The sequence below is a fragment of the Somniosus microcephalus genome, chromosome 24, assembly GCF_052327205.1.
Source record: "Somniosus microcephalus isolate GS21.2 chromosome 24, FLI_Smic_1.0, whole genome shotgun sequence".
In the NCBI taxonomy this organism is placed as follows: domain Eukaryota; kingdom Metazoa; phylum Chordata; class Chondrichthyes; order Squaliformes; family Somniosidae; genus Somniosus; species Somniosus microcephalus.
Genome location: NC_141010.1, coordinates 9,109,442 through 9,123,169, shown reverse-complemented (window position 1 = coordinate 9,123,169; position 13,728 = coordinate 9,109,442). Strand labels below are relative to the sequence as shown.

The following is a 13,728-nucleotide window of genomic DNA, read 5'->3' as shown; positions in this document are numbered from 1 at the left end:
TCTCCTATTACACCCAATGAGTCCCCAATTATTCCGACAAGGCCCGTCCCCTCCTGAAATCAACGTCCTTCCCGCTCACGGCCGAGGCCCACGCCGCCTTCAACAGCATTAAACACGACATTGAGAAGGCCGCGCTGCGGGCAGTGGACGAAAACATCCCTTTCCAGGTCGAAAGCGATGCGTCCGACTTCGCTTTAGCAGCCACCCTCAACCAGGATGGGCGGCCCATAGCCTTTTTCTCAAGGGCCCGAGATCAGGCACTCCTCGGTAGAGAAGGAGGCCCAGGACATAGTGGAGGCAGTGCGGCACTGGAGGCACTACCTAGCCGGCAAACGCTTCACCCTGCTTACCAACCAGCGGTCGGTAGCCTTCATGTTTAACAACAAACAGAGGGGGAAGATCAAGAACGACAAAATTCTCAGGTGGCGGATCGAACTCTCCACGTTTGAGTACGACATAATATATAGGCCGGGGGCCCTCAACGAATCCCCCGACGCCCTATCACGAGGGATGTGTGCCAGCATCCAGGGGGACAGGCTACAGGGCCTCCACAATGGCCTCTGCCACCCGGGGGTCACCCGGCTATTTCACTTTATAAAATCCCGTAACCTGCCCTATTCCATCGAGGAGGTCCGGTCTATGACCAGGGACTGCCGCACTTGTGCGGAATGCAAGCCCCGTTTTTTCAGGCCCGACCGAGCCCACCTGATCAAAGCTACACGGCCATTCGAGCACCTGAGCTTAGATTTCAAGGGACCACTCCCCTCCACCGACCGCAATGTGTACTTTCTCAACATTGTGGACGAGTACTCCCGCTTCCCATTCGCCTACCCCTGCCCAGATATGACCAGTGCCACGGTCATCAAGTGCCTCGGCAACCTGTTTTGCACGTTCGGCATGACTAACTACATCCACACTGACAGGGGGGCGTCGTTCATGAGCGATGAACTGCGCCAATACCTGCTGACAAAGGGGATAGCCACGAGTCGGACCACTAGTTTTAACCCCCGGGGTAATGGGCAAGTGGAGAGGGAGAACGCGACAGTGTGGAAGGCGGTCACCTTAGCACTAAGGTCTAAAGGCCTCCCCACCTCCCGCTGGCAGGAGGTCCTCCCAGACGTACTCCACTCGATAAGGTCGCTACTATGTACTGCTACTAACGCCACTCCCCACGAGAAGATGTTTGTTTTTCCCCGCAAATCAACCTCAGGAGTATCCCTACCCTCGTGGCTCTCCACCCCAGGGACAGTCCTGTTACGGAAGCATGTGAGGGGCCACAAAACGGATCCCCTCATGGAGGCAGTACACCTACTCCACGCAAACCCACAGTACGCGTACGTCAAGCACGCCGACGGGCGTGAAGACACCGTGTCCATAAAGGACCTCGCCTCGGCAGGAAGCGACGACGACGACCCATCTCCACCACCCCCAGAAGAACCTCCACCATCCCCAGAGGTATCCTCACCGCCCTCAGAAGTACCTGCAACACCCCCAGCACATGGGTATGCCCAGGAGGGCACCACGGACTCCCGGTCGGAACCCGAGGTACTGTTGCGACGTTCAGGAAGGACTATCACACGCCCGGACAGACTAAATCTGTAGAAGGGGTGAATGTGATGAAATATATGCCTTCATCAGCCCCTGTGTTTTACCTGCTTGTGTTGTGTGAACCGCCCCCTTTTGTTCCTATTGTGTGTATTGGCTACGCCCCTGTCTTTTGCCATATAAAGGTCTCAAAAGCTGTATGAGTCATTCCTACCAGACGAACCCGATGTGGGAAGACCTGTAATGCTGCAATGTTCTTAGTGATTAAAAGCCTTCAGTTGAATCCTTGTCTTTGAGTCATTGATGGCATATCATTGATGGCATATCACCCGCCTCAAAACATATCTCTAGATTCCCCTAATGCCCAAAAATCTATCGATCTCAGTCTTGAATATACTCATCGACTGAGCATCCACAGCCTTCCGGGTAGAGGATTCCAAAGATTCACAACCCCCTGAGTGAAGAGATTTCTCCTCATCCAAGTCCTAAATGGCCAACCCCTTATCCTGAGACTCTGACCCCTAGTTGTAGACTCTCCAGCCAGGGGAAACAGCCTCTCAGCATCTACCCTCTCAAGCCCTTTAAGAATTGTATACATTTCACTGAGATCATCTCTCATTCTTCTAAACTCCAGAGATTATAGGCCCATTCCACTCAATCTCTCCTCCTAGGACAGCCCTCTCATCCCAGGAATCAATCTAGTGAACCTTCATTGCGCCGCCTCAAAGGCAAGTATATCCTTCCTTAGATAAGGAGACCAAAACTGTGCCCAGTACTCCAGGTGTGGTCTCACCAAAGTCCTATATAATTGCAGCAAGACTTACATAGCATTTGCCTTCCTAATTGCTTGCTGTACCTGCATTTTAACTTCCTGTGATTCATGTACAAGAACACTCCCTTTGAATAACATTTATTAGTCTCTCACCATTTAAAAAATATTCTGCTTTTATATTCTTCCTACCAAAGTGGATAATTTCACACTTCCGCACATTATACTCCATCTGCCACCTTCCTGCCCAATCACTTAACTGATCTATATCCCTTTGCAGCCTCTTTGCGTCCTCCTCACAGCTTACATTCCCACCTAGCTTTGTATCATCAGCAAACTTGGATATATTACACTCAGTCCCCTCATCTAAGTCATTGATATAGATTGTAAAGAGCAAAGGCCAAAGCATTGATCCTTGCTGCATTCCACTAGTTACAACCGGCTAACCAGAAAATGAATCGTTTATTCCGACTGTTTTCTGTCCATTAACCAATCCTCAATCCATGCTAATATATTACCCCCAATCCTATGAACCCTAATCTTGCATAACAATCACTTGTTTCTCACTTTATCGAATGCCTTCTGAAAATCCAAATATACTACATCTACTCGTTCCCCCTTATCTACCCTGTCAGTTACAAACTCAAAAAAATTCCAATAGATTTGTCAAACATGATCCTGAATAACAATCCGGAATAAAATCAATTCCATTTTCCTTCAATATTCTCTCTTCCTTCCCTTTTAATTATTTTAACTTTTACATTATTTATCTATATTTCCGTTAATCTTTATTTGTGGAGTGTCCACAAGTCTGTGCTCACCAAGATGAAAAAGTTGAGCTAATCATAGAAACACAGAAGATAGGAGCAGGAGTAGGCCATTCGGCCCCTCGAGCCTGCTCTGCCATTCAATGCAATCATGGCTGATCATCCAAATTCAGTACCCTGTCCCTGCTTTCTCCCCATACCCCTTGATCCCTTTAGCCATAAGAAATATATCCAACTCCTTCTTGAATATATTTAATGAATTGGCCTCTACTGCGTTCTGTAGCACCTTAATGCTGTCAAACACTGAAAAATCATCTGTCAAACAAAAATGAGCATGTCCCCTTTAAGAAAAACGGCAGATGATGCGTCATCAACTGACTGTACCCGAACCATCTCCTCTTTAAAGGAAGTCCATTGTTCGGTTACAGTTTTGCCTGCCAATCTTTGATTCCAATTCTACAAAAAAAATTTGCAGGGCTACAGGGAAAGGGCGACGGGAGTGGGGCTAGATGAAGTGCTCTTGCAGAGAGCCAGCACGGGCTCGACAGGCCAAATGGCCTCCCTCTGTGCTGTAACCATTCTATGATACAATTTACCTGGGCCAGATCTGTCCTCAACCCACTGAAATTGGTCTTCCTCCAATTAAGTATTTTTACTCTAGATTGCTCCCTGTCCTTTTCCACAGCTAATCTAAACCTTATGATAACATGATCACTGTTCCCTAAATGTTCCCCTGATGACACTTGCTCCACTTGACCCACCTCATTCCACAGAACCAGATCCAGCAATGCCTCTTCCTCATTGGGCCGGAAATGTACTGATCAAGAAAGTTCTCCTGAACACACTCGAGAAATTCTTCCCCATCTCTGCTCTTTACACTATTACTATCCCAGTCTATATTAGGATAGTTGAAGTCTCCCATTATCACTACTCTATAGTTCTTGCACCTCTCTGCAATTTCCCTGCAAATTTGCTCCTCTATATCCTTCCTACTAGTTGGCGGCCTACAGAATACACCTAGTAGTGTAATGGCACCTCGATTATTTCTTAACTCTAACCAAATAGATTCTGCACATGACCCCTCCAGGACATCCTCTCTCTCCAGCACTGTAACATTCTCCTTAACTAATGCTGCCACCCCACCTCCTTTCTTTCCTTCCCTATCTTTCCTGAACACCTTATATCCAAGAATATTTAATACCCAATCCTGCTTTTTTTTGAGCCAGGTCTCAGTTATCGCCACAACATCATATTCCCATGTGGCTATTTGCGCCTGCAGCTCATCAACCTTATTTACCAGGCTTTGTGCGTTTACACACGTGCAATGTAAACCTCTCTTAGACCTACTTGTTTTCTCTCTTAGTCTGGCCCCACCTAATACCTTACTATTTCTTACTCTTGTGCTATCTGTCTCTCCCAATCCTTTCTGCAATTTGTTTCTCCCTTCCAATGGTACATCCCGATTCCCAACCCCCTGCCAAATTAGTTTTAACCCTCCCCAACAGCACTAGCAAACCCGCACGCGAGGATATTGGTCCCAGCTCTGTTGAGGTGCAACCCGTTCGGCCGGTACAAGTCCTACCTCCCCCAGAACCGGCCCCAATGTCCCAGGAATCTAAAGCCCTCCCTCCTACACCATCTCTCCAGCCACGCGTTCATCTGCTCTATTCTCCTATTTCTATACGCACTAGCTCGTGGCACCGGGAATAATCCAGAGATTACTACCTTTGAGGTCCTGCTTTTTAATCTCTTTCCTGGCTCCCTAGAATCTGCCTGCAGGACCTCATCCCTCTTTCTACCTATGTCGTTGGTACCGAAAAGGACCACAACCTCTAGCTTTTCACCCTCGCCCCTCAATGTTCTGTAACCACTCAAGTGACACCCTTGACTTCCCAACCAGCGGAAATAGTTTGGCCTAGAAATTAGGTTGAGGCGCCAAACTGGCGCCAAGTTCGCCTGAGCGCAGGATTTAGCACAGCGTTCGAGTCTTCAGCGATCGTCCGATATTCAGTTTCATTGCCCCTAGAGGGAGACGGGGCGAGGCTCGAGGCGCTCCGCGTCCCTCTTAGGGCGCTGAAACTGAATATTGCAGCGTAACGTGCCGCAGCGCCACACGCTGCGGTACTGCAGGCCTTCCTCCCTTTGTTAAGGGGGAGGGGCCTGCAACAGCGCGATCCCCGACCGCGAATGCCGGCAAAAGAGCCCGGCACCGAGAAGTGCCGGGCTCTCGGGAAACAGCCAGCAATGCCGCGGGGGGGAGGGGGGGGGGGTCAGGAGGCCGGGGACGGAGGTGCTGGCAGGCGGCCGCCGAAAAAGGCGGCCACCCCGCACCTCCACCTTAACTTGCGCCGCTGCCGGCACAGTAAGGCCCAGTGAACCGGGCAGCGAACGGCGCAACTGTGGTGTTCGCAACCAAATATCGTGAACGGGGCGCGAATGGGGCGCTGCACACACCGATGACATCATCGGTGGCGGCGCAGCGCAAAAGGCTAACGCCACCATTATCGCCCAACTCAATATCGCGGGAGGCGCAGCCAGTGGCGCTACAGCCACTGCCTGCCTCTTTAGGCGCTAACAAGTGGCGCTACTCACCCAATTTCTCCCCCTTTCTCTCTATCAACCCTATCAGTTCCTCTTAATGTCCTGAAAATCACCCCTTAACCTTCTAAATTCTAGGAAATACAACCCTAGTTTGTGTAATCTCTCCTAGAAACGTAACCCTTAGAGTCCCAGTATAATTCTGGTAATCTGTGCTGCACTCCCTCCAAGGCCAATATATCCTTCCTAAGGTGTGGTGCCCAGAGCTGCTCTCAGTACTCCAGGTGTGGTCTAACCAGGGTTTTGTATAGCTGTAGCATAATTTCTAACCCCCTTGTACTCTAGTCCTCTAGATATAAAGGCCAGCATTCCATTAGCCATTTTGATTATTTTCTGTACCGGTCTGTGACATTTTAATGATAAATATACCTGGACCCCCAAGTCTCTTTGGACCTCCACTGTTTCTAGCTTTTCACCATTTAGAAAGTACTCTGTTCTATCCTTTTTAGGTCCAAAGTGGATGACCTCACTAAGGAGTATTCTGTTCTTCTGCATATTTCTCCAGTTCGAACATATAACCCCTTGCACTATTCTCATCAGAAACCATTCATCAGCACCTGCTTTGGAGTTTGGACACAGTTTATGAAACTAGAGGACGCGTCAACAAATGACTGCGCACTCGCAGGAAGCAATGCCAAGAAAAGCCTCAAGACTTTCGCACCTAAATACATTTCAGAGCTGATATGTAGTGACAGCAGTGCAGAGTTCAATATACCAGATGCTGCTCAAAATCAAGCCAGATGGAGACACTTTGTGGACACCTGCAGTTCTGTATCTCACTGGTTATCAAAATTGAACAATTCAAAAAACACTTTACAGATTCTGCATGAAAGATGATGCAACAGTTGAAAAGGTTACTGGCAAGGAATGCATGTCTATTACCATTTAACAACTGCGTAAAATTAAGTTAGGAAGTTTAATTTATAACTTATCAAAGCGCAGTGGCAATGATTTGATATTTGGTGCAGCAACAAACATAATGTGGTTTTAAAAAAAAATTTCCCTTCACTCTTTCTCCACCAGCCCATCCCCCCGCCCCCACACACACTCCTCTCCGCACCTGAAGGCGGAGAGCTGTGCAGCGTACCCTTCCGCAGTCACCACCAGCCCTCCAGTACCTCACCCAAGTAGTCATCCTTCAGATGTGACTCAGGCAATGAATGCTGGCAAACTATTCAACTGCAGGAGATGGGGATCAGGAGCCAATACTGTTCTCCATGTCCACACACCTGCACTTCCCAGCAGGGATCAGGAGCAGGACATCTGTTTTCCAATGTGCTGAGCCCCAAAGTAGCACCACTACTGCTGCACTTACTGAGATCAGCTAGCTCTACAGAAATCTGAGATTATGCCTCTGGCCTTCCTGGTTTGTGTGGCTCTAAAGTGCAGGCAATGCATTTATCCACAGAGCACTGAGGGAGCTATTCCCTGTTACATGAGATCTTCCCACATGACATGTGCCACTCCTCCACCAAGGCAGCGAGTAGGGGCTGTTAACTCAATCCCACTAGGAGACATGTGGACAAATTTCCTCTCTGATTCTCCCTCCCTTCGCAGATTGGCCTGGCTAAATCAGGAGCTTGTACTGTAAACATAGCAACAAACTGGAGTTGTTCTGCTTTATAGTGCAGTATATTAGGATGTCAATGCCTTGTACAACCAGGCAATGATTGTGAATTAAAACTAAAGGTGGTGGTAAAATCAGTGAATGACTGAATAATTTAAAATATATGTATTGCAGTCAGAAGCAGATGCTACTGAACCACGTAAGTGCATAAGCACCGTCAAGGCACGTTGCCTCCTCCAGCACAGCTAACAAGTCCAGAAATGCTCAAATACGTCAAAACTGAAGAAAAGTTAAAATAAATGAACTTAAAGTGAACCAAGAGTAGCCCAGATAGAGTGCAGTCTAGCGATGGGTGACTAACAGTGTGTCACGGGAAAGTAGGATGTTTGATTTGTCATACACCGGGTTACAGATCTTGTGGTGTATGTGCCTTTAACAGCAATTATGGTGTATGTGCCTTTAAGAGCCCCAGGTGTGCGTAATGCCGGTAATTGCCACTTGGGCTATATAAGCCTGTGTATTGTGTATATCCTTTAGAAACCCCCCCCCCCAGACTTGCTTAGTAAATACCTATGAACCAACTCCTGTCTTCAGTGTCTTTATCTACACACGGACACGACAGTGGCGACGAAGTGGAAACGGACTTACCTGCAATTCGGCAGCACCTCAAGGGCATCGATTCCTCCAGCGTCCAGAAGACTCAAGGAAGTAAGAGAAACTGTGGTTTCACCAGCTGGCCAAGCTGGTGACAGGTACTGCGCTAATCCTTCCTGGGCGTCAGGCTGGAGCTCCAGCGGCGGGCTCTACAGCTGAGACAGGCAGCGAAATCGGAGGCAAGCAATAACGGACTGGGAGGGTGCACTCGAGAGACGGCCGGCGCGGCAAGCAGGTCAGCGTTTAGACCTCCGTCGGGAACGAGTCTCCAACAGTGAATAAACGGAAACCACAGTAAAACAGCGTTGTTATCGGTAGCAGCGGTGGGAAAGCGCGGGAAGCGCCATATCGTTGCTACAGAGAGAAAAAAAAAAGCGCAGGAAGCGCCATATCTTTTCTGAAATGCCTAAATCTGGTAATATTGGGGCTTTTGATGGCGAAATAGAAGATTGGACCACATACGTGGAAAGAGTAGAGGTTTATTGCACTGCAAATGGAATAACAGATGAAAAAAAAGCTTCAGTACTTCTGAACTTAATGGGCGCGAAGACATACGGGCTGTTACGAAATTTAATCACTCCAGCCAAACCAAAGGACAAGACTTTTAAAGAAATTGTTGATACCCTGCAGGAGCATTTAAACCCAACACCGCTGCTGATAGCGGAACGATTCAAGTTCTTCAAGAGAAATCAACACAAGAATGAAAGTAACGCTGATTACCTAACCGAATTAAGAAAGCTATCAAAGTACTGCCAATTCAGAGCAGGACTATCGGATTATCTTCGAGACAAATTTGTTTGCGGTCTCTTAAGTGAAGGAACACAAAAAAGACTGCTTTCTGAAAAAGATTTAACATTGGACAAAGCTTTCAGTATGGCTGTATCATACGAAGCAGCAGCAAAAGGAGCTGCAGAGATACAAGAGACACAGGACTTCGGCACCCATAAAGTGACACAGGAGTTCGGAAGATGTTATCGCTGCGGCAGATCCACCCATAACCAGAGGGACTGCTGGTTCAAGGGCAAAGCATGCAGGCAATGTGGTAAGATTGGACACATTGCACGGGTATGCCAATCTGGACAAAATAAATCCACTGACAGAAAACAAAAAATCAATAAAGAAAAGTACAGGAAGGTACAAATGATGACGGACAATAGCTCCGAAGACCAGAATAGCGATAGCGACTCCGGAAACAAGAGACTAAGCTGTCTCAAATTACATAATGTACTTGCCAAAGAGGATTACCAAACCATTTGGGTTACCCTCACAATAGCAGGGTCCCCAGTTAAAATGGAGCTAGATACAGGATCAGCTCTAACCGTAATAAATCGACGAGATTACGAGAGGCTATTTTCGCATATACCTCTAAAAGACACATCCATTATCTTAAAAACATATACGGGGCAGAAAGTCTACCCCAAAGGAAAAATAAGGGTGCCTGTGGTATACAACGGCAAAGAAATACAAAAGTTGTATTTATACATTCTACAAGATGGTGGTCCACCGTTGTTGGGACGTGAATGGATAAGGAAGATACGTTTAGACTGGCACTCCATTCAGGCACTGACGGTGACCAGTAAGGAAAAAAACAATGATGACATCATACCTGAATGATTAAAAGACATCTTGGCCAACGCCAAAGAAGTGTTTCAAGAGAAACTAGGAACCTTGAAAGGCATCACCGCCTCAATAAAAGTGGAAGATACAGCAATTCCAAAAATTTTTAAGGCAAGACCGGTGCCATACGCAATACGTCCGGCAGTCGAGGCAGAGCTGAAGAATTTGGAAAAGGCAGGCGTATTATCCAAAATAGATTGGAGCGAATGGGCAACACCCATCGTTCCAGTCATGAAAAAAACATTGAAAAATAACTCTGAGGAACAGAAAAAAATTCGCATCTGTGGGGACTTTAAGGTGACTGTAAACCCGGTCCTTCACACGGTACAGTATCCTCTTCCGAGGATAGAAGATATTTTCGCCTCACTATCCGGAGGGAAACGTTTCACAAAAATTGACTTGGCACAGGCATATTTACAGATGGAGGTTGAGGAGACCTCTAAAAAGTATCTCACAATAAACACACACAAAGGCCTGTACCAGTACAATCGACTGGTTTTTGGAATAGCATCAGCTCCAGCTATCTGGCAAAGAGCTATGGAGCAAGTCCTGCAAGGGATTCCGGGGACTCAATGCTACCTAGACGACATCCTTATAACAGGAGAAAACGACAACGAGCACCTTGCCAATTTGGAGCAGGTGCTCACTAGGCTGAAAGAACGGGGCCTACGAGCAAATCGCCCCAAGTGCGAATTTTTCCAAAATCAGATATCATATTGTGGCCACATAATTAATAAGGAAGGGTTGCATAAGTCACCTGAAAAAATTGAAGCAGTTATAAAAGCCCCAGCACCTGAAAATGTTTCACAATTAAGGTCATTCCTGGGATTAATAAATTACTATCATAAATTTTTACCGAACTTATCAACTATTCTACACCCTCTTAATGATCTTCTACAGACAGGAGTGATTTGGAAATGGAACGAAGACTGTAAACGTGCCTTCCATAAATGTAAAGACTTAATCACATCCGAGAAAATTTTGGCTCATTACAACCCATCACTACCAATCAGACTGGCGTGCGATGCATCCCCTTACGGCATAGGAGCGGTATTGTCCCATAGATTCCCTGATGGCTCGGAACAGCCGATAGCTTTTGCGTCACGCTCATTGAACTCAGCTGAGCGTAACTATGCCCAGATAGACAGGGAAGCACTCAGCCTGGTATGGGGAGTGAAGAAATTCAACCATTACCTACACGGACAAAAATTTACCTTGCTGACTGACCATCAACCCCTCATCTCCATATTCAACCCTAAAAAAGGTGTCCCCATTATAACGGCACAAAGACTACAGAGGTGGTCCCTTTTTCTAGGGGCACACCAATACAACATTGAATACAAAGGGTCAAAACAGCATGGGAATGCTGACGGTTTATCACGCCTACCGTTGCCAACGATAGAAGAGGCACCTACAGTAGACCCAGTAGAGATATTCCACTCTACCATAGTGGAATGTCTACCGGTGACAAATTCTGCCATTGAAAGGGAGACAAGAAATGACCCTACTCTCTCACGGGTCTACGATTTAACAGTGAAGGGATGGCCAGCACATGGCGAACCACTGTTGCCAGCATTCTCGCAAAGAAGAGAACAGCTGTCAGTGTGCCGAGGAACCTTGATGTGTGGATCCAGAGTGGTGATTCCACCCAAACTCCAGGATAAAGTGCTAAAGGAGCTTCACGAGGGGCATCTGGGTGGAGTGAAAATGAAGAACCTAGCTAGGGCGTTTGTATGGTGGCCGGGTATCGATGGAGACATCGAAGACATGACCAAGAGCTGCCTAGGATGCCAGAAGGTCCAAAATGCTCCGCCACAGGCCCCTCTACATCCATGGGAGTGGCCCTCATCTCCCTGGCAAAGGGTGCACATCGACTTTGCTGGTCCATTTATGGACTCAATGTTCTTAATCGCAGTTGATGCACACTCCAAGTGGCCAGAGGTAATAAAGATGTCCTCCACTACCACGGAAAAAACCATCACAGTATTAAGGACCATATTTGCCAGGAATGGGCTGCCGGAGCAGATATGTTCTGATAATGGACCGCAATTTGTGTCCGAAGAATTCAGAAAGTTCTTAAAGAACAATGGGGTAAAGCACTACACGTCCGCCCCATACCATCCCGCCACCAATGGATTGGCTGAAAGGTTTGTCCAGACCTTCAAGAAGGCCATCAAGGCCATGGGTAATGAAGACATAAAACTTCAGCACAAGGTGGATAACTTCTTATTTGCATATAGGAATGCAACGCATATGGTTACTAACCAAACTCCCGCCATGATGTTCCAGAATAGAAACCTAAGATGCCGGCTGGATTTGGTCAAGCCCAACATCCGAAGGGACGTGGAGAACTGGCAGTTTCAGGGCATGAATGAAAGGCCAACTAGGGCCTTCCAGATAGGCCAACCGGTTTTGGCCCGGGACTACCGTACCGAGAAATGGCAGCCTGGAACTATCTGCACACGATTAGGACCACTGATGTATACCGTGGACATCGGAGACAGCATAATAAGGCGCCATGCTGACCAAATCATCAAGTCATCCGAAAAGGGACAACCTACACCACCACTCTATACATCTAACGATGAAGTAGAGATACCCATATCTACCTCCGATCCGGTGATACTGGAGCCCGATGAACCCGACACTGGCCTTCAAGCCGAATCAGCCTTGCCAGAAGAACCTACTACACCACCAGAAACTACTACACCCCCGAGGCGTTATCCGGACCGAGTCAGGAAGCCTCCTGAGAGACTAACTTATAATTAATTAATACAGCAATGTATATTATTTTGCATATAACATGTAATTAATAATTGCTTAAAATATGATGTACTAGTTAGCTAGAAGGGGAGGAATTGTGGTGTATGTGCCTTTAAGAGCCCCAGGTGTGCGTAATGCCGGTAATTGCCACTTGGGCTATATAAGCCTGTGTATTGTGTATATCCTTTAGAAACCCCCCCCCAGACTTGCTTAGTAAATACCTATGAACCAACTCCTGTCTTCAGTGTCTTTATCTACACACGGACACTACAGATCTCAGCTGCTTTGTTGTGACCCAAACCAGGAAAGAGAATAAACTGGAAGGTAAATCACTGCAGGTTCCATTTTCTCAGCACGTCACCGACGAGGATTTCTTCTTCTTGTCATTTGTAGCATCCTTTTCTCTGGTTGATACTGCTCATGAAAAGGTTTACAATTTCTCTAGAAATAGCGACTAGAGGAATTCTTTCCAAATGTATTTATCATGTTGTTAAGACACTGCGGCAGTGGTATTACGCGTTATATTTAAAAGTAGCTAAGTGGAACTGTGATGCAGGACCGAGCTCACAGTCACAAGGTGAGCAGTGGGAGAAACTCCAGCTTCAATATCATTTGTAGAACATATGAAAGGTAGAGAGAAATTTAAACAAAAATAAAAATGAGGACTGAAAAGAATAAAAGGAAAGTTAGGTAGCTCACAAAAGACAAATCAACTAAGAATGAAATCTTTTTTTAATGTTTAAGATCAGTTCTGGGACCAAAACTGTTCTGCAATTGTGATTCAATTGTCAAGTTCAAACAAGCACAAGGAAATGGTTCTTAAAGGATTAGCATATTGTGATATTAAAAAAAATTGTTCTCAAGTTCAAGCATGAGGAGAGGTTTTTACTCTACTTTGTCTATCCTGTCCAATTTCTTGCTTTCAGAAAGCAACCAGAAAATAGCCCTTGGAACTTGTAGCCTAGTATCATTAGACACTAAAGTTGAGACTGCTGAAATTGGTTTAAAAAATTTTTTTTTGCAGGATGTGGGCAATGCTGGCAGACACGACGGGCCGAATGGCCTCCTTCTGTGCCATTATGACTTTATGATTCTATGATACAAACTGTTGCCACTGTGTTTACACTGAAGATGTCATTCTATAAGTAGCCAACAAGTAGAAAGTTTACCACTGTAGGCATTTATCACCACCAGAAATGAGACCATATTTTAAATGTTATTTTTTGCCAGCCGTATTCCGAACACTGCTTTTGGAACAGAGAGGTAAGAAAATAGTGGCCAGTGGCGATGTGTTGGTAAGATGCAAAAACTATTAAAAGGGGAACAGTAGTCTGCGGAATGGTCACAATATCTGAAATGTTAGTTGAAAAGAAATGCAATAATGCCTTACATGAGCTTCACAGCCATCTCAATGGTATAAGGTAAACCACCTTTGGGTCTCATCCAAA

At 46.4% G+C, this 13,728-nt stretch overlaps 1 protein-coding gene across 1 annotated transcript in view; it reads right to left on the bottom strand.

The window, feature by feature from the left end:
• The window catches only part of LOC147101028 (rho GTPase-activating protein 23-like), a 248,723-nt gene that overhangs the window by 96,136 nt on the left and 138,859 nt on the right, over nucleotides 1-13,728 (bottom strand). The window lies entirely within an intron of this gene.